This window comes from Symphalangus syndactylus, chromosome 16, assembly GCF_028878055.3.
Source record: "Symphalangus syndactylus isolate Jambi chromosome 16, NHGRI_mSymSyn1-v2.1_pri, whole genome shotgun sequence".
Taxonomy (NCBI): domain Eukaryota; kingdom Metazoa; phylum Chordata; class Mammalia; order Primates; family Hylobatidae; genus Symphalangus; species Symphalangus syndactylus.
In genome coordinates, this window is record NC_072438.2 from 18,006,745 (window position 1) to 18,024,528 (window position 17,784).

At 47.3% G+C, this 17,784-nt stretch overlaps 1 protein-coding gene and 1 long non-coding RNA gene across 9 annotated transcripts in view; one reads left to right on the top strand and one right to left on the bottom strand.

Moving 5' to 3' along the window:
• Positions 1-17,784, bottom strand: part of SLC2A9 (solute carrier family 2 member 9) — a 254,664-nt gene that overhangs the window by 200,572 nt on the left and 36,308 nt on the right. The window lies entirely within an intron of this gene.
• On the top strand, positions 5,662-16,761 carry LOC134732714 (uncharacterized). Of its 5 annotated transcripts, none has more exons than XR_010116145.1 (4): positions 6,136-6,415; positions 7,040-8,269; positions 9,154-9,332; positions 15,704-16,761. It is a non-coding gene; the product is annotated as an uncharacterized lncRNA (long non-coding RNA). The 5 variants fall into 5 exon arrangements; XR_010116146.1 differs by having other exon boundaries at positions 6,136-6,351; XR_010116143.1 differs by lacking the exon at positions 7,040-8,269 and having other exon boundaries at positions 5,662-6,277.

Here is a 17,784-nt window from a genome sequence, read left to right on the forward strand (position 1 = left end):
CTCAGTAATGGCCAAGCAAATTTACAGGAGTGGTACGCTTCAAGGACGGCTGATCTGGTGACTCAGTAATGGCCAAGCAAATTTATAGGAGTGGTGAGCTTCAAGGACAGCCGATCTGGTGGCTCAGTAATGGCCAAGAATCCAGGTGCCACCTGGTTGCTTCACTCTGCTTTCCATAGTTTTGACCTCATCCTAAGACAGCATGCACTCACAATTGTAGGATGGCTCCTAGTAGCAGTTTTGGCTACATGCTTTTCTATTCATGCATGGCTGCGGAGAGTAACATTGGCCTCTCATAGATCTTTTGGTGCGAAGAGGAACTTTCCTGGAAGCTTCTAACAAACTTCTCTTTATGCCCTACTGGGCATAGCTGGGGCACAGATCCCTTACTAAACCAGTGTGGAATGGGACCCATCAGCCTGTACCTCTGCCCCTGAATTCCTTTCCTTTATCTGCTCCTCCCTACCTGAGTGAATGGGACCACCATTCTCCAGTTACTTAGCCAAAAACCACGAAGTGATTCTTAACTCCTGCCCTTGATCCAATCTCCTCAACTAATCCACCCTCACTCATCCCTGACTGTTAGGGTTGAATTGTTTCTAACCTCACACCTCCAGATTTATATACTAAAGTCCTAACTCCCCGTACCTCAGAATGGGTACTTATTTGAAATAGGGTCATTGCAGATATAATTAATTAAGATGAGGTCATATTGGATTAAGGCTCACCCTACTCCAATATGACTGGTGTCCTTTATAGAAAGAGGACACAAAGACAGACACTGGTACAGAGTGAATTTTGTTTCCCTCCAAACTTCATATGTTGAAGTCCTAACCCCTAGTACCTCAGAATATGACCTTATTTGGAGACAATCTTTACAAAGCAAATAACATTTAAATGAGGTCATTAGAGTGGGCCCTAATCCAACGTGACTGGTACCCTATAAAAAGGAGAAATGTGGAGATAGACAGGCACAGGAGGAAGATGATGTAAAGAGGCATGGGAAGAAGATGGCCATCTGTGAGCCAGAGAGAGGGGGCTAGAACTGAGCCTTCCTTCAAAGCCCTCAGAAGGAATCCACCCTGCCAACACCTTGATGTTGGACTTCTGGCTTCTAGAACTATGGAATAACGCATTTCTGTTCTTTCAGTCACTCAGTTAATGGTACTTTGTTACAGCAGCTCTAGAAAACTAATATATTGATTGCCTAGCTTCCAAAAGGCTTCTCACCACTTCCACCATTCCTCTACTCAACCGGTCCAAACTGCCATCCCCTCACTGGGGCTACCAGGACACTGATTCCTCAGCCTTCATCAGGGTGCTACCAGCAGCCTTCAGAATGGCCACTGTGTTCTCTCTCAGTGGCTGGACATTTACCTGACATTGACCACTTAGTCAATGTCAAGGCTTTATGTCCTCTATTGGACATTTATCTGCCTTTTTAGGCTCCCCAGCATCAGAAGCCCTCTTCCCACCTGGGAGACTTTCCTGCCTTAGAATGCTGAGTGGGAAACAGAGGACACATAACTACAGAAGCTAAACGTGCCAGACACCCGCTCTCCCAGCATGCCCTGCAGCTGGAAGTGGACATGTGACTAAGGCTCAGCCAATCAGATGCCGGAACTTTGACCAAGGTGCTACTGGGGCTAAGACATGGGGCTGAGGAGGATTCTCCAGCAGCAGAGGGAGCTCTGGTGGGATTGGGTTTGGGGGCAGCAGCAGGGGAGCTGCAATGTACTGTGCCAGCGGTGCAGTCAACGGCAGTGGTGGCTGCAGTGGAGCCCATAGGACCAGCTCTGGGAGTGATTTAGGGTAGTATCTCCAGCTACAGAGCTTCCAGGCCTGGCTCTCCAGCCCTCCCACTGATCCTGTGAGCAACCCACTCTTCTCAACAACTTTTTTGGCTTGAATCAGATTAAGTTTATGTTGTTCCTTACAACTATGGAAATACAGAAGCTCTAGCAAAGCACATAAATAATCTCACTTCACCCTCACGACACCCCTAGTGATAAAAGCCCTCATTTACAAACAAGGGGGCCTGAGAGTTATATAACCCACCCACAGTCATGGCTTATATGCGCTGGAGAGGCTTTTGTGCTGGAGCTGCCAAACTTCAGGGCACAAATGCAACTGCTCCACAAACTGAACTCTTGAACTCATGATTAAGATGTGAAAGTTAAGCAGATAAACCTAATGGTGCATTTATTGATTTAAGAGTAAATATTGGCTGGGTACAGTGGCTCATGCCTGTAATTCCAACACTTTGGGAGGCCAAGGCAGGCAGATCACCTGAGGTTAGGAGTTTGAGACCAGCCTGGCCAACATGGTGAAACCCCATCTCTACTAAAAATACAAAAATTAGCTGGGTGTGGTGGTGCATGCCTGTAGTCCCAGCTACTCAGGAGGCTGAGGCTGGGGAATCGCTTGAACCCTGGAGGTGGAGGTTGCAGGGAGCCGAGATTGCACCACTGCACTCCAGCCTGGGTGACTGAGCGAGACTCCATATAAAAAAAAAAAAGAGTAAATATCAACTATATCAACTAAGCCTTTGCTATGGGCTGGATACTCCATCAGACCCTGGTGAATACAGCAGCAACCACCCCCAAGGAGCACAGAGTCTAGTGGGAGAAACAATGATGATTGCTAAGCGCAAGGATTAGAGGAGCCACAGCAAGACAGGGGGTAGAGGCTGCCCCAAGAACTACTGCAAGTATGTACAGAGTAAAGACCCTTCAGAGAAGCTGGCATAAGTAATGAGTATCCAGGACTTCACAGACACCCCTCCTGCCACCTGATAAACAGGAGACCTCCACATGTGCAAGGTCATTCTTGCACGTGAACTTGCTCCCTGTGGTACTTTTACAGTAATTCAAGCAATTGCAGCTGTCTTGCAAGGAGTCAGGCTAATACCCACCCTGGAAGGTCTCAGTAATGACTGGTTTCCTGGAATTAATGTAAGGAAATGAAAAGGATGCTGGTTGGGAGGAAATTTTCTCTTTTCCTTTGTGTTGCACTGCACTCAGGAGCCTGGTGGGAAAAGAGAGGGTTTTCAGCTCACCCACTGCCAAGCATTGCTTTGGGAGTCTGTGGAAGTTTCTTACTGTGACGTTGGGAAATGGCCAACAGAAGCCTCTACAGACTCTGGAGGGGCCAGAATACTTGCTGCATAGCCTGGGCCCCCTGCAGGAACACTTTTCTCAAAAGTTCCCCGAAAGCTGTTTGTAAGCCAATGCTTTTGGCAACTGAACAAATGTTGGTCTTCCAGGTCTGAATTCAGCAATAGCCCAGGTGAAAGGCCTTGTTACCACAAGGCTGAAGCCAGTGATGAAGTTTGCTCAGAGAATTCACTGCACTAACATTCCCCAAGCTTGAGATTTGTGAACTTCACCTATGGGAACACATGACTGGTCATGTATGATACAGAATGGGTGCTTAAATAAGAATTCGTTTCGAGTTTCTGCTGTGTGGCAGTAACCATATAATAATAAAACAGGTAACCCACACATCATAGTTACAATACGCCGTGTACTATTCTAAGAACTGGAGGCATATTGACTCACTTCTTACCCTCCACAAGGGTACTATTTGTTACCTCTGTTTTGGGCAGATGTGGTATCTGAGCCACAGAGCCACAAGGAGCCCTCCCAAGCTCACACCATTGGCATGTGATGTCACCAGGATTCAGCCCCAGGGAGCTGGGATCCAGAGTCCATCTTTTAACCATTACTTTTTCCAACTCTAGGTGTAGAAAATACAAAGATGATGATATCAATACCTCTGTTTTAGGGGAGAAGAGGAGACATGGAATGAAGATTGGTTGACTGCTAAGTATGTATCAGACATTTGGATATCTCATCTCATTCAACCCTTGTAACCATCCTGAGAAGTTTCATTCACAACAGAGAACTCTGGAGTGGAGAAACACATCCCATAGCCATGCCAGATGGGAGAACTGCAGGGCCTGCTAGACCTCACAGTGCTCTCCTCTTCCTGGACACACTGCCAGGCCACCTTACCCAGTTCCTTGCATCTAGGAGGGGCCATATGACTACTTTTCAAGAAAGGAGTGTAAGTACAAGGGACATGTGTGACCTCCACCAAGACACTGAGAGTGTGTTTGCCTGCTCCATGCTTGCTCCTGTCAGCTGGCCAGCCACAGAAGAACCAGCAGAGGACTCCAAAGTCCTAGAGAATGGTGGAACCACTTAAGGAACCTGGGTCCCTGAATGGCTTCATGGAACAGGGTGTTCCTGCTCATCTCCTTCAAATGAGGTGATATAAATGGGAATTTTCATTGTGTTAAGCCACTGAGATACAGGGCTTGTTTATTATAGCAGCAAGTTTGCTCTGCTGACACAATCAACCCAACTACAGAGCCCATGCCATCACAATTGCACTGTGACCTGAGGCTTCAAGAAGGAGGAGAGATTTAGACCAAGTCATGAAGGCTTGGAGATATAAACCTTTACCTAGAGCTTTCATTTTATGTGTTGGGAGAACTTGATCCTGTTTGAAGAAAACATTCTGCAATAAAAATTTGCTTTAAGACCACTGTGGTAGGTAACCTCTAGGCCTGCTTTGGGACATCTCACTCATTCCTATCTTACTTGGGATTCCTTGTTTTACTTTTTCATTCAGCCAACAACCACGAGGCACATTCTTGTATCCTTCTGTCTGACTTTACAGGTCTGCTTCCTCACTACCAGGGGCCCAGCTTCCCATCCTGTCTTCTAGATACAAATTCTGCTGTTTCTTGCCTTCAAGGAGTTCAAGATCTAGTGGAGATAGTAGTCAAGTAAACATACAATTATAACTTGGAATAAAAATGCTGTGACAGTATGAAGCCAAGAAAGAGCATGTGGAATCCAAGTCAAGCAAGCAAGAAGGGCAGATGGAGTGGGCTCAGTTAGAGGATAACAGGCAGAGTGAACAGAAATCTTGAAGGTACAGAAACCAGAGACCACAGGTTGCCACACAGGAGCTGTAAAAGACATAGTGGGTTGAAAGGTGGCCCAGTGGAAGGTTGGAGGCTGCCTGTACCTGGCTTTGCCTGCCAGCCTCAGGAGTCTACACAAAATTCTATGGGCACTGGGGAGCCATTGGAGGGCTTTAGCATGGAATTGATAGCTCTAATTTGCGGTTAAGAATGTTCTTCATAGGTGCAGTGTGAAGGACATTGCAGGGATTAGACTAGAAGCTGCTAGGCCTGTTAGGAAGCTCTTACAATTGGTATGAGATGATGAGTCTGATCAAAATTGTTATGAGTTGCTCCAGAAGCATTGATGTGACGGCTAGTACTAACTATAGCCTAAACTGCAAACAACTGAATAAAAGGCTACATGGTTAAAGCAAAGGAAGCTTAAGAAAGAGCCAAGAGTTCTGGGTTTAACACTTGCTTGCATCACTGAGTCTTTCTGTGGCCTTAGGTGATCTTAAGCAATCTGTGTGCCTCTCTGGCAGTGCTGTCAATGTTAAAGGTACTTGGAATTAGCTTTTTTCCACTCTCAGCTCTGCCACTTCTTTGCTGGGTGAACTTGAGTAAGTTACTTAACCTCTCTGTGCCTCAGGTTCCTCATCTGTTAAATCATTGCCCTCCTTGAAGAGTTATTGTGAAGATTTAATGAGAGAATGAAGATACAGCACAGTGCTGGGTCGATATGAAGTACACAATAAAAACTGGAAGTTGGGGTGGTTGGTGGTAGTGTTGTTGATATTTTTATTTCTGTATTTGTAAAATGAGGGGCCTAGACTCATTTATTTGTCAGATTTAAGAATCCATGAATCACTTACCATTATCTCCCAGGCCAGGAACCTGGGGACCAAGCTTCTGGACATAAAATTGAACTCTGCAATTCCTAGCCAAGAAGACTGGCTTAGAGCATCTCCAAATAATAAAAGAAATTGCCAGACAATGGGAGGCAAATTACTTCGTAGCCTGTTTAACAATATTAATGTGCCTTACTGATTCACACAGAGCCTCCCATGAACTCACTTGGAATGATTCTCATGAATGCTATAAAAATACACAGAAGTAGAACACTTGGTGGCTGGGCCAGAGTACACACACCATTGCATAAGAGAGGAAGTCATGCCACAATGCCTTAGGGCTTTATAAAGACAGTCTGCATCACTGAACACACTGGCACAGGGAAGAAGGCAGTCCAGAAGTCCTTAAAAAAGTACCCATTGCTGAACCAGGCCCTCTGAAGTTAGGGCCCCACAAGAACAAAATTCCACAATCCCAGCAGTGCTACCTAATGTCGCCTGGCTCCCCGAGGTAAGGCCTCCTGTGTAGAAAAGAGCTCGCACAGCAGGCCTGAGACTTCTCTTCCTAGAAAAACCTACTTCAGGGTAAGCCCCGGGCTTGCATCCGGGAACTTGGATGTTGGAAGGGTTGCCACCATTCCCAGATCTGGTAAGAGTGACTCACTGTACCTAAACTGTGCAAACAGTGTGGTTTATGCTGTCTTGGTGTGGTTTATATCTGCTTTCTTTCTGGGAATCTGGAATTTTCTGCTTGCCAAGCAGAGAGTGCCCATGTGACCACCCCCCCGATAAAAACCCTGGACTCCGAGTCTCCAATGAGTTTCCTTGTTAGACAAATTTCACAAGAATTGTCACAACTTGTTGCTGTGGGGATGAAGCGTGTCCCGTGAGGTTCTGCTGGAAGAGTTTTTTGGAGCTTGCCCCTGGTTTCCTCTGGACTTCACCCCTGCACCCTTTTCCTTTGCTGACTTAGCATTGTGTTCCACCACTGTGATCAGTCATAGCTGTGAGTACTACTGCATTCTTGTGCCAACGCCTGTGACTCATGCCAGTGAATTATCCTACCTGAAGGTGGTGTTGGGAGACCCCAGTACACCTCCCTTGTCCTAAGGAAAACACTTAGCTCCCATTTTGGCTTGACCTGAGCATTAGGTTTGCAGGTTTGTGGTGTTTTTTCCTCCTCCCCAAGTGATTCTCCCAGAGGAGCCTGGCTGACTCACTGGGAAAGAGGCTCCTGTGCCTCTAGACACCTGAGACTATTTTGTTCCCACAGCTAGCTTTCAGAATGAAATGAAACATGATGAAAGAGGAAACATCAATTACAAGCAACAGCCAGGCAAGTAAGGCTTTCAGAGCCTCCTGGGTTTCCCCTCAACCACCTTTGCAGTGAGGGGGCAGCCAAATGCTTGGGTTTAATTAGATGAAACATAAAGAAGGTAAGTTTCATTGTCTATTTGGCCCCAGGCAGAAGCAGAGAAGTGAATGCACTCCCAGTATCGTTCTTACTCAATCACAGTCCTGAGCCTTCCTCCTTCTGGAACATTCTTCTGAGAGGTTGCATAGCTGTGTTTACAGGGGACAGCGCATTTACACAGACTTGAGATGATATTTTGCTCTCCTTTTTGCATATCCTCCGGTTGGCCGGAATGAAAAGGGCAAACTGTTTTCATTACCAGTCAAATCACTTCTGGCTGCTTGAGGTAGCAGAGGCCCCATCTGCAACATCAATTCTGGAATAACTCATTTATAGAAAGGGAATAAGAACCCCCAGCTTGTAGATGAGGCTGCCAGAAGGATGAAACGAGGTGTGTGAAGTCTTGAGCATGATGTCAGCACAGAGCAGGTGCTCAATAAATTTCAGGGTCTTCCCCTATGGGTCAGAAATAGGGTGCTTCTAGTTTCACTTGTCTGGTTTGTTCACACCAGCTGTGCCACTCCAACACGCCCCTCCAACTTTCCCCACCTCCCATCTTGCTGGATCAGCTATCCCCAGCTCTCTGGCTGCAGCAGCCAGTGCCCCCACTGCACTAAGCTGAGCTTCCTTGAGATTTGATGGGACCGAGTTCCTTTCCCCATTTGGCTCAACAAAGGCATTTTTCTTGGAGAAACTTTATGAAATGAGAAAATTCTATATCAAAGAGGCAGGCTGTCCAGCTCTAATTGCTGGGGCCTCCAGGGCATGGTGCAGGGGGAGTTGGTACCCACAGCCTGGGACACCTGGACACCAAAGCCCCAGGCTGGAAAAGGTCCCTGGGCCCTCATCAGTCAGCAGCTGTGCTGGCTCTGATCAAACCAAACCAAACCAAACCAAACCAAACCAAACCAAACCAAACCAAACAATGACTCACAGCTCCCAATTTAAACAATGCAACAGCGTCTCATGTTAGAGAAAAATTGGAAACAACCTCAGAGGCCCACATTAGGAAGATAGGACATCACAGGAGGCAGCTCCACACTGCTGTTAAACATTCTGGTGATGGAGAACTTTCAATGGCATAGAAAGGTACTTACAAATAAATAGTAAGCCAAAAAAGGGAGTATTAAACAGTATATATGGATGATCTTCAGAAAAAAGAGTGGATTTAGATGAAACATTAAAAGCAGCCTCTGGATGGAGTCTAGGTTTTGACTGTGTTCAGGCCCAAGTGTACCATCTATTAGCTAAGTAGCCTGGGGCCAGTCACTCAATCTCTCCCTTATTTGTAATATGGGGTTATCAGCATAATATCTGCCACGTGGGGCTGGTATATCATCTCTCACTCACAGAAGAATGTTTGTATGTGTAGCTTCACTATCAAATTTCTGTGCTGTTTTGTTTTGTTTTTTTTCTAATGGAAGTCTGTTGCTTTTATAGTTACTGAGATAAAGTGAGACAAAAGCAAGAGTAAAAATGAAAAGAGCTGGGGGTGAGGGGACAAAACTCTGGGATTCAGAGATACCCATTTTATAGACATAATTGCCCATTGTTTCTGCAGTGACAAAATGCACAGGGTCCTCCTGTAATCTCAGCCCTCTTCCACCAAAGTCTTGAGCCCTGCTATGCCTCCCCCTCACCCCAACCAGAACTTACGTCGTTTGACACAGTCTGTGCTCATCATTCCCTTCTGGTTTCCTTGAGAATGGGTCTCAGGCCACACCAGAGGCACCTGCCATGGGACATGCTTCTTTCTCTAAGAGCACCTGGGTTCCCAGAGCAGCCTGCTAAGATGGCATTGTGGGGTGGGATTAACTGAAAGCACCAGAACTTGCTTTTGGGTTTTCTCTCTGTTGGTTCACTTGAATCTTCTTTGATCAGGTTCTAACATCTGTGGCTAATTGGGAAGCTCTACCCTTATAGAGAGAAATGTTGATTTTGCTTTTTATTACCATTTGTTTATCTGCCTTTAGGGAAGGAGCAGACAGGAGAAAATAATAGAATATACCATTTATGCTGGGAAATGTATGAGGAGTCAAGTTAATTGCTCTGCAGAAACCCTGGGCTTAAATATTAACACCATGGAGGACAAGAGTCTGTGTCTCCCCTCCCAAGAAGACAAAACATTGCCAACTCAAAAACCACTGGAAAGGTGAGTAATTTCTTATCAAAGCCAAGCCATTCAGTATTATTTGTGTGGCTGCCAGTGTTGTTTCAAATAAGTCCTAATTTATATTGGATGGTGTGGGGCCAATGAGTTAGACTCCTAAAGTTAAGTTCTCATTCATTCTTTCTCACTCCTTCCTTCTCTCACTCACTACTTCATTTAACAAACATTTTTTGAGTATTTTCTGTTTATAATACGCATTTGTGTAATGTAAATCTTATATATACAGTAGACAATTGTATAATAAAATTTGGCTGGGCTTTGTCCCTGGTTCTTGGGATGTAGCCTGTGAATTCTTGGGATTTCTTAAGTTATTCATGGCCCTTGAACCTCTCGTTATTCAAGGCCTCCAGTTATTCAAGGCCTCTCAGTTATTCAATAACTCCAGTTATCCTCCAGTTATTCAAGGCCACTCAGAACCCCTTGATAGTGTATGTTAACAAGATAACTCAGGATGGGGGTTGGCCATGCCAGAAAGACCAGCCATGTGATACAGGGTCAGGGCTTTGAGCCAAGTGACATCAGCCCTACCTCCAGGGAAGAGAGGAAGACCAAAGATTGAGTTCAACCTTATGGCCAATGATTTGGTCAATCACATCTACATGATGAAACCCCAATAAAAACTTGGGGCCGGGCGCGGTGGCTCACGCTTGTAATCCCAGCACTTTGGGAGGCCGAGGCGGGCGGATCACAAGGTCAGGAGATCGAGACCACGGTGAAACCCCGTCTCTACTAAAAAATACAAAAAATTAGCCGGGCGTGGTGGCAGGCGCCTGTAGTCCCAGCTACTCGGAGAGGCTGAGGCAGGAGAATGGCGTGAACCCGGGACGCGGAGCTTGCAGTGAGCCGAGATTGCGCCACTGCACTCCAGCCTGGGTGAAAGAGCAAGACTCCGTCTCAAAAAAAAAAAAAAAAAAAAAAAAAACTTGGAACACTGAAGCTTGGGTGACAACACTAGTAGACAACACTCTGTGGGAGGAGAGAGAACACCAGAGCTAGAATCCTTCCAGACCTTGCCCTGTGATCTCTTCTTGTGGCTTATTCTGATTTGCATCCTTTTTGCTATAATAAAGCTGTAATTCTAAGCATAGCACTTCCTGAGTTCTGTGAGTCATTTGAGCAAATTATCAAACCAGAAGGGGTAGTGAGAACCCCCAAATGTGTTACCATATGTTCACGGAACCCCTGAGCCTGTCGCTGGTGTCTGGAGTGAGGCCAGTCTTGTGAACGGCTGTGCTCTTAACCTGTGAAGTTTGGCCTAAATGGCTAGTTAGGATCAGGAGTCATGGTGAAGCTGTGTGTGAGGTACTTTAACAGACACCAGGGAAACAAATGAACAGTATTGTTTTGGGTGACTCTTTGATCTGTACAATCCTGACTGCTATACTTTTGCTAAGCCTCCAAGCATTTCCCCCAAGCTACAGGCCAGGAACTGCACAAACAGGCACCAAGTTCACTGTCTATCCACTGTGATTAGCCCTCAACTGTCCCTCCCACCTCATCTTCTGCATTCCCTGTTTGCTTTCTAATTTTTATTTTCACTCATACCTCCTATTCAACACGTTCATTATCTCAGCTTTGGTCCTTTTTTCTTGGCGAATTTTCTTAATGTCCATCCCCCAGTGGTCGTTCTGCCTAGGCTGACTGTTCTCTTGGGCTCATTGCAATGTGGGATCCTCCTACAATCATAGGAAGTGAGTGAGTCCCGGGTCAGGAATCCATCCAGGTCCATCACCTCAATAGTTGCTTCTCATGGATCAGCTACTCTTGAACCCCACACCCTTTGGCTTGTTTTTTGTCTTGGTTGGGCCCTTTTGGACTGAAGTCTGGGCTCCTTATTGTCCGCCCTGCCACAGACCTTGCATTTCTTTAGAACACTGCTTCCAGAATCTTCCTGTAGGCTCTGTGGACAACACCCATGAGCAAGAGGAGCTTTGACTCATGCTTTGCCCAGGCACTGTCATCCCACCCAGGCCTGTGTCAGCCCTGTCTGCCCATTTCAGTCCCCAGAGAATGTCCCTTGGGGCTCAGAACCCCTGCTCCAGTCTATGGGTCTCCATCCAGCCCTCAACAACCTCTCAGGTGGATTCTAGACACTGGGTGCTCACAGGTACCAAGAGGACATCTTTCAGCACAACTCTGGCAATCATCCCAGATGATTCTAGCAGTATAATGAAGCAGGTTCCAGGCACTGCCACATTTTCCTACTAAAGGTCAATAGTTACAATGGCATAAATCTGAAGCCATTTGGAAGGATTCAGATTAGCACATTTACATGCATGACTGTCTGAAAATTCAGGCTACATTGGATTGGTATGCAAATTAGCCCTAAATTTGGCAGTCTTTTACAATAACTTCAGGATGTTTTAGACAGACAGGTAGGTAGGTAGATGGATAGACAGAAAGATACAACTATGCCAATTAGAGCTAGTCACTGGAAACAGAAAGGACAAAGCCTAGACAATCAGGAATACATGAACAAAAGAAAGGAGATTAGAAAGCAAACATCTTCAGGAAGATTTAGGTGCTCCTATTTAGATGCTATGCAGCATAGGCTGTGGATTAATTATTCAACCAGCCAGCCCTCTGCCCAGAGGTACTAATGACACAGGAATCTACAAGAGCCTCCTCTCTTTCCTAAAACCTGTAGCATAGGGGTTAGCCAACAATTGGCCAGCAAGGGAAATCCTAGACCACCATCTGTTTCGTAAATAAAATGTAATTGGCACATACCCTTGCCCATTCATTTACATATCATCTATAACTGCTTTATCTCGACGTAGCAGAGTTCAGTAGTTGCAACAGAGACCATATGGCCAACAAAGAAAAACCACGCACTATCTGGACCTCCACAGAACATTTGCTGGACCTTCACAGAACATTTGCTGATTCACAGAATGCAGCAGATCAGCCTAGTGGAACAGAAAGAAGGGATACTTGGGAATTAGACAGACCAGGGTCCAAGTCCCCATCTGTGAACATGGTGGAGGTGGTCCTAGAAGTTTTCCATAGGACAGACTCACAGCTGGCAATTTGTTTGAGAGTGAAGAGACCTAAGGACTTGCCTTGGACTCACTTCAAATTTAAATTTATCCATTTGTACATTTAGCAAATATTTTTTATAAATGCTTACAATGTGTCAGACATTGTTCTAGGTGCTGGCACTGCAGAAGCAAGGACCTTTCTAAAGTGAAGGGAAGGAGGACAAGAAGTAAAGGAATCTATTATATCTCAGGTAGTGTTAAATACCATGAGGAGAAATAAATTCAGTGAGGGCTAAAGCGTGATGGAGTGGCGCCATTTTGGATAGGCTGGTCAGGGAAGACATTTCTGAGGAGGGGACGTCTGAGCAGAGGCCAGAAGTAATCAAAGGAGAGTGCACAGGAAAATCAGGGGAAGAGCATTGCAGCCAGCGGGAGCAGCACGCACAAGGGCCCTGAGGTTCCAGTGTGCAGTGTGTTTGAGGGGCAGCAAGTGGGGAGAAGGTTGTGTAAATGGAGAAGGGGAGTGAGGGGGGAAATGATGATGACAGAATGGTCACAAGGCCCCAGGTACCGTGTAAGTCACCGCAGTCTGGCTTGCTTTCTAGATATAGTGGGTTTTGAGCAGAGGGACAATATGATCTTCCTTCATTTGTCAAGAATCCCTTTGTACTTTAGGTGGAGAATAAACTGTAGGAACCAGAGTGGAAAGAGAAACCAGTTAGGGTTTAGTCTAGAGAATGAATAGAGCCTAGCTACTGTGGTGTTCATCTTGGTGATCAGTGCACCAGCACAGCACAGATAACCCTGATTTTCAACAGCTAAGGACAATAAGAACCTCTTGCCAGTTCATGCAAAGTCCAATGTGCATTTAATAGTTCTCTGCCATCTGGGGGAAGAAAGAACTGAAGATCTTTCTTTAGTGCTGCCATAACCAGGGATGCTGCCATAAACCAGGCCTCACGTGGCCTTTCAGCACCTCTGTTCACATCCCACCCACCAAGCTGGCCAAGGACCCTTGTGGATGCATGGGGCGCAGGTGTTCTCTTCCAAATGGGGCAGGAAAAGTAGTCAGATTCTGGGGATTCTTGGAAAGTTGGGTGGCCGGGAGGCACATCCAGGTGACTGTGTTGAGGAGAGGCCAGTGGGAATTTTTAGGAAGTGTCCCACCCCTGAAACTTGGATGTATTGACTTCCCTCAGCCTCAGTTTCCTCGCTTTTAAAAGGGGGTTAGTGATAGTTGCCTTGCAATATTGTAACAAGGATCTAGTGTGTGCACAATTCTGAACCTGGGCCAAGTGCAGAGCTGGTGCCCAGAGGTGAGTTATTTTCGTTTTTGGCATTACAGAAAGTTTCCAAATATCTGAGGAGAGAGGAGCACCGAGCGTTTTTAAGGATGAGGCTGGGTGTCAGCAGGGCCAATGGCAGCTACTGCATGGATTGTTCTAACGGTGCAAGCTGCCTCCCCTGAAGGTAAATGCCCATGGCCTGGAGTCTGTGCCCCGATCACCTGGGCCCCCAGTTATCCAACAGCTGGAGAGGCGAAGCTGGCTGGGCCGAGGCCTTGCAAGCCTGGGCCGAGGACTTGCAAGCCTGGGCCAGTGCTAAAGCCAGCATCGCTTCCCATGGGGCAGCATCCACACACCACCCCCTGGTGGCAGCCTTTGTTCATCATCTCTGTGAGCAGAACCCTCCCTGCACTCCAAAGCAGCACTAATATCTGCACCTCTTCCGTTCCAAGGGTTTCTTTCTCCTTCTCGAGAGCCCAGCACTGCAGGTGAAGCCTAGCCCTCACACCCCAAACCCCTGCCAGGCTTGGGTCCTTCCAGCCTGTGTTAGATCCCATTCCTTAGAGCCTCTGCTCTGTTCCTGGTCTCCCTGGTTCTGGGGCTGCCTCACTCACCCGTTCCTAAGCCCACTGCAAGGGGAAGAGAGAATTCAAGGTGATCGCTGGACGCTGGGCTAAGCTCCTCCAGCATCACATCTCCTTTCATTTCGCAGCGACCTCACAAGGGGCTCGATGCCAGCCCTTTACAGAGGCACCTACGTGGGGAGCTGGGATCCTGTGCAGGCCTGCTCAGCTCACATTCAGGGCGGTTTCCACCTCGGGAGGGCCTCCCAGGGCGAGCCTTGGCCCTCAACCTGCTCATAGCCTGGGTAGTGCCGGATCGTGCTCCTGTTCTGGCCTCTGCAAACTTTCTGGTTTGGCTTCAGCTCCCCTTTCCACCCTCTACCTCTCCACCCCCCTGGACCCCACATCCAGCTACCCTTAGGTCTCCACCATTCCCAGAAAGCCTTGAGCTCTCTCTTTCAAGCCCCAGCGAGGCCCCACTGACCTCCCCAGGTAGAATAAAGTCCTTCAGCTGTCCTGTGGCTCCATGCAGCCTGCCTCCTATCTGGTGATTATTTATTGAGCCTCTGTCACTGCTGCTGGTCTTGGGGCACCTCGAGGACATGGATGTGTGTCGTTTTCATCTTTCTACCCCAGATACAGCAAGGTCAACACCCAGGGAAGGGCGCTGAAGGACTGCCTGAACAGCTACCTCTCTCTTCTCACAAAGCAGCACAAGTAAACATAAAACATCAGGACCTTTAGGCAGAGCAGGAAGAGGTTACATGACCCCACACCCCATATAGGGAGGGGAAGAGTTTGGGGAGTGATTCTAGCTAATGATAAAGCCATCTTTGGTTTCTCGGTTAGATCAGGTCCTTTATGAGAATTGCTCTATGAGAACCCCGAGGGAGGGAGGGGTCGGGACAGGATTCAGACAATCACAGGTTCCTGCTTGTAACACGATGGCAGCATCATCCACCTTGTGCTAGAGCCCCTAGGGTTGTTGCAGTGAAACCTTGCCCTGTCTTTTGGTTGGTAGATGGACAGGTAAGCAGCCCTGGGCTTGCTGTGGCTCCTCCCATCTCCCCTTGTTCCTCTTTGCCTTCATTGATCATGCCAAACTCCCCCCATGGCTGGACTGTTGGCACCTGCCATTAGTGGTCAGGGGCAGGAAGGAGGGGCAGAGAGCATGGCATGGATCTTGGATTCAGACAGACCTGGGTTTGAATTCCAACACTGACACCTCCCGGCTGGGTGATCCTGGGCAAGTTGCTTAAACTCTGACCCTCTGTTTCTTTGTTCATGAAATGAAGGTAACATCAGTAATTAACTACCTTGAGCTGAATTAAGTCACCTCCAAAAACGTTGCATGACATTTTTGTTGCAAGGATAGGGCATGTTGAAACCCTTACCCCAATGTGATGGTATTTGGAGATGAGGCCTTTGGGAGGTTACTGGGGTTAGCGGAGGTCATGGGGGCGGCCTCATGGTGGGATGAATGTCTTGCTCCCTTGCACTCTTCCTCCCTCTGCCATGTACAGATAGTGAGAAAGAGGCCATCTGCAAGCCAGAAGGAAGGTCCTCGCCAGACAACAAATCCACCGGCACTTTGATTTTGGATTTCCAGGTTGGAGAAGTATGGGAAAATAAATGCCTTGCTGAAGACCCCAGGCTGTGCTGTTTTGTTACAGCCAAAGACACTGACGTCTCTGTATTTCTGAGAATGGAATGCACCTGGCATGCAGTACGTTTTGGCAGAGTTGAAGAGCTGGCCATCACAGTCTCTGCTCCTCTTCAAATGCAGACAGCACATGCTGGGAAGTAGCTACCCAACTGAGGATGACACTTCCCAGGCCCTGGATCTGGGCAGATGGCTCAGTCCTGGACTCAAGGCCTCCTCGGAGTGCTTGCTCTGGGCTCCTCTAAAGTATGCATGACGAGCCGTGGTCTCGAGGTTCAAAGGACACCAGGCTAAAAAGCGCCTTGTGATGTCTCTCAAGACTGAACACTTTGCTGCGCATGCTGGCCACAGAGGTGGAGCTCCGATATCCCAAACAAGAAGTCCCATGGCCTAACACTGCCTGGCACAGAAAGGATCTGTTCTAAAATGACTGAAAATGTGTCTGATGCCCGGGAAACCAGAAGCCCGCCCAGGGCCAAACTCTGGCTCCACTTATTATGTGACTGTAGGCAAGTCAGTGAACAGCGTGCCTCAGTTTCCTCATCTGTAAAATGGGGATAATGATGATCCATACCTCACAGGGCTGTCATGAGGGTAAACCGCGCTGATTAATGCATGAAAAGTACGTGGAGGAGGGCCGGCACCTCGTGCGGGCTTTTTCCATCTGTGCTGCTACTGATGCTGCCATAATAATGTGTTACTCATCTTAAGAAAGGTAAAGGCCACCCTGGCTGTGTAGGTCTTCAGAAATCTCCTCCTTTCCCGAAATGGAGGGAGGGCATGTTAAACTCTCTCTGTTTGGCTTACCATGGTCTTTCCCACTAAATACCTCTAAGCTCTGGCCCTCCTGTCCTTCTCACTGACACCAAAGTTGTTTTTCTAAAAAACAGTGAGCATATTAAATAAGTAAATAAATAAGGGGGCATGTGTTCTCAGGACCTCCTGAGGTTGTGCCACGGTTAAAGAAAAATAAATTTTAATTAAAAAAATGTGAGTTGCAAACCCCCACCCCCATGAATCTGCCATGGCTCCCTAGTGCCCAAGCCTAAAATCCTACTCCTCAGCCTAAGATCTTAGGCCCTCTTCTTTTGACTCCATCCTGCTTTTCCACCTCTTCTTTCATCCCAGCTCCCCATTCCCCCAGGTACTGGCACATCACACTCTACTAACTTCCTAATATGCCACCACGTGGGCACAGCCAGACCTTTGTGTGTGTGCTTCAGCTCCCCACCTCCCTTTGACACCTGTGGAAATTCTACACATCCCTCATGGCTCAGCTCAAATACCACCTCCAGGTTGTCTTCCCTGATCCCCAGAGTTGGACACATCATAAACTCTCAACAATGCTTGCTGAATGAGTAAGTGAGTAATGGGATTGCTCCTTCCTCATGTTCCCACAGTCAGTGCTTGAACCCATATCATTCTATCCCAGGCGCAAGTTTCACATATCTCTGCTCCACAAGCCATGAGTGCAAAGGTTCTCCCCCCTCTCACCTGGATGTTTTGATGAACTTTCAAGATGAAGCAAGAGTCCAACTTCCTAGCCCTCTTTCAAAGACAAATATGGACAAGTCAGATCCCCATCCTGGGATAACGTCACAATGACAAAATCAAAGATGACTGACCGTTGGCAGTGCTTACTGAAGCCATCTAGGCCCCCTGGTTTTCAAACTGTTTTTAGCAACAGAACTGAACAATGTCAAATAATTAACAGACTTTTTAAACATAGAACTGACCTGCGCCAATAGTGCTTAGATCCCTGAGGCACCTCTGCAAAATTCCAGGGCTCCTGGGAACCTTTGAAACTCACTGACCCAGGCTTCCCCTATGTTTTGTACCCAAGGATGCTGGACTCCCAAGCAAGGAAAAGCCTGGAAGGCACCCAGGGCTGTCCTCGGCCTGCTTCCTGTCTGCCCCCAAAACTGCCTGTGCTCCAAGAAC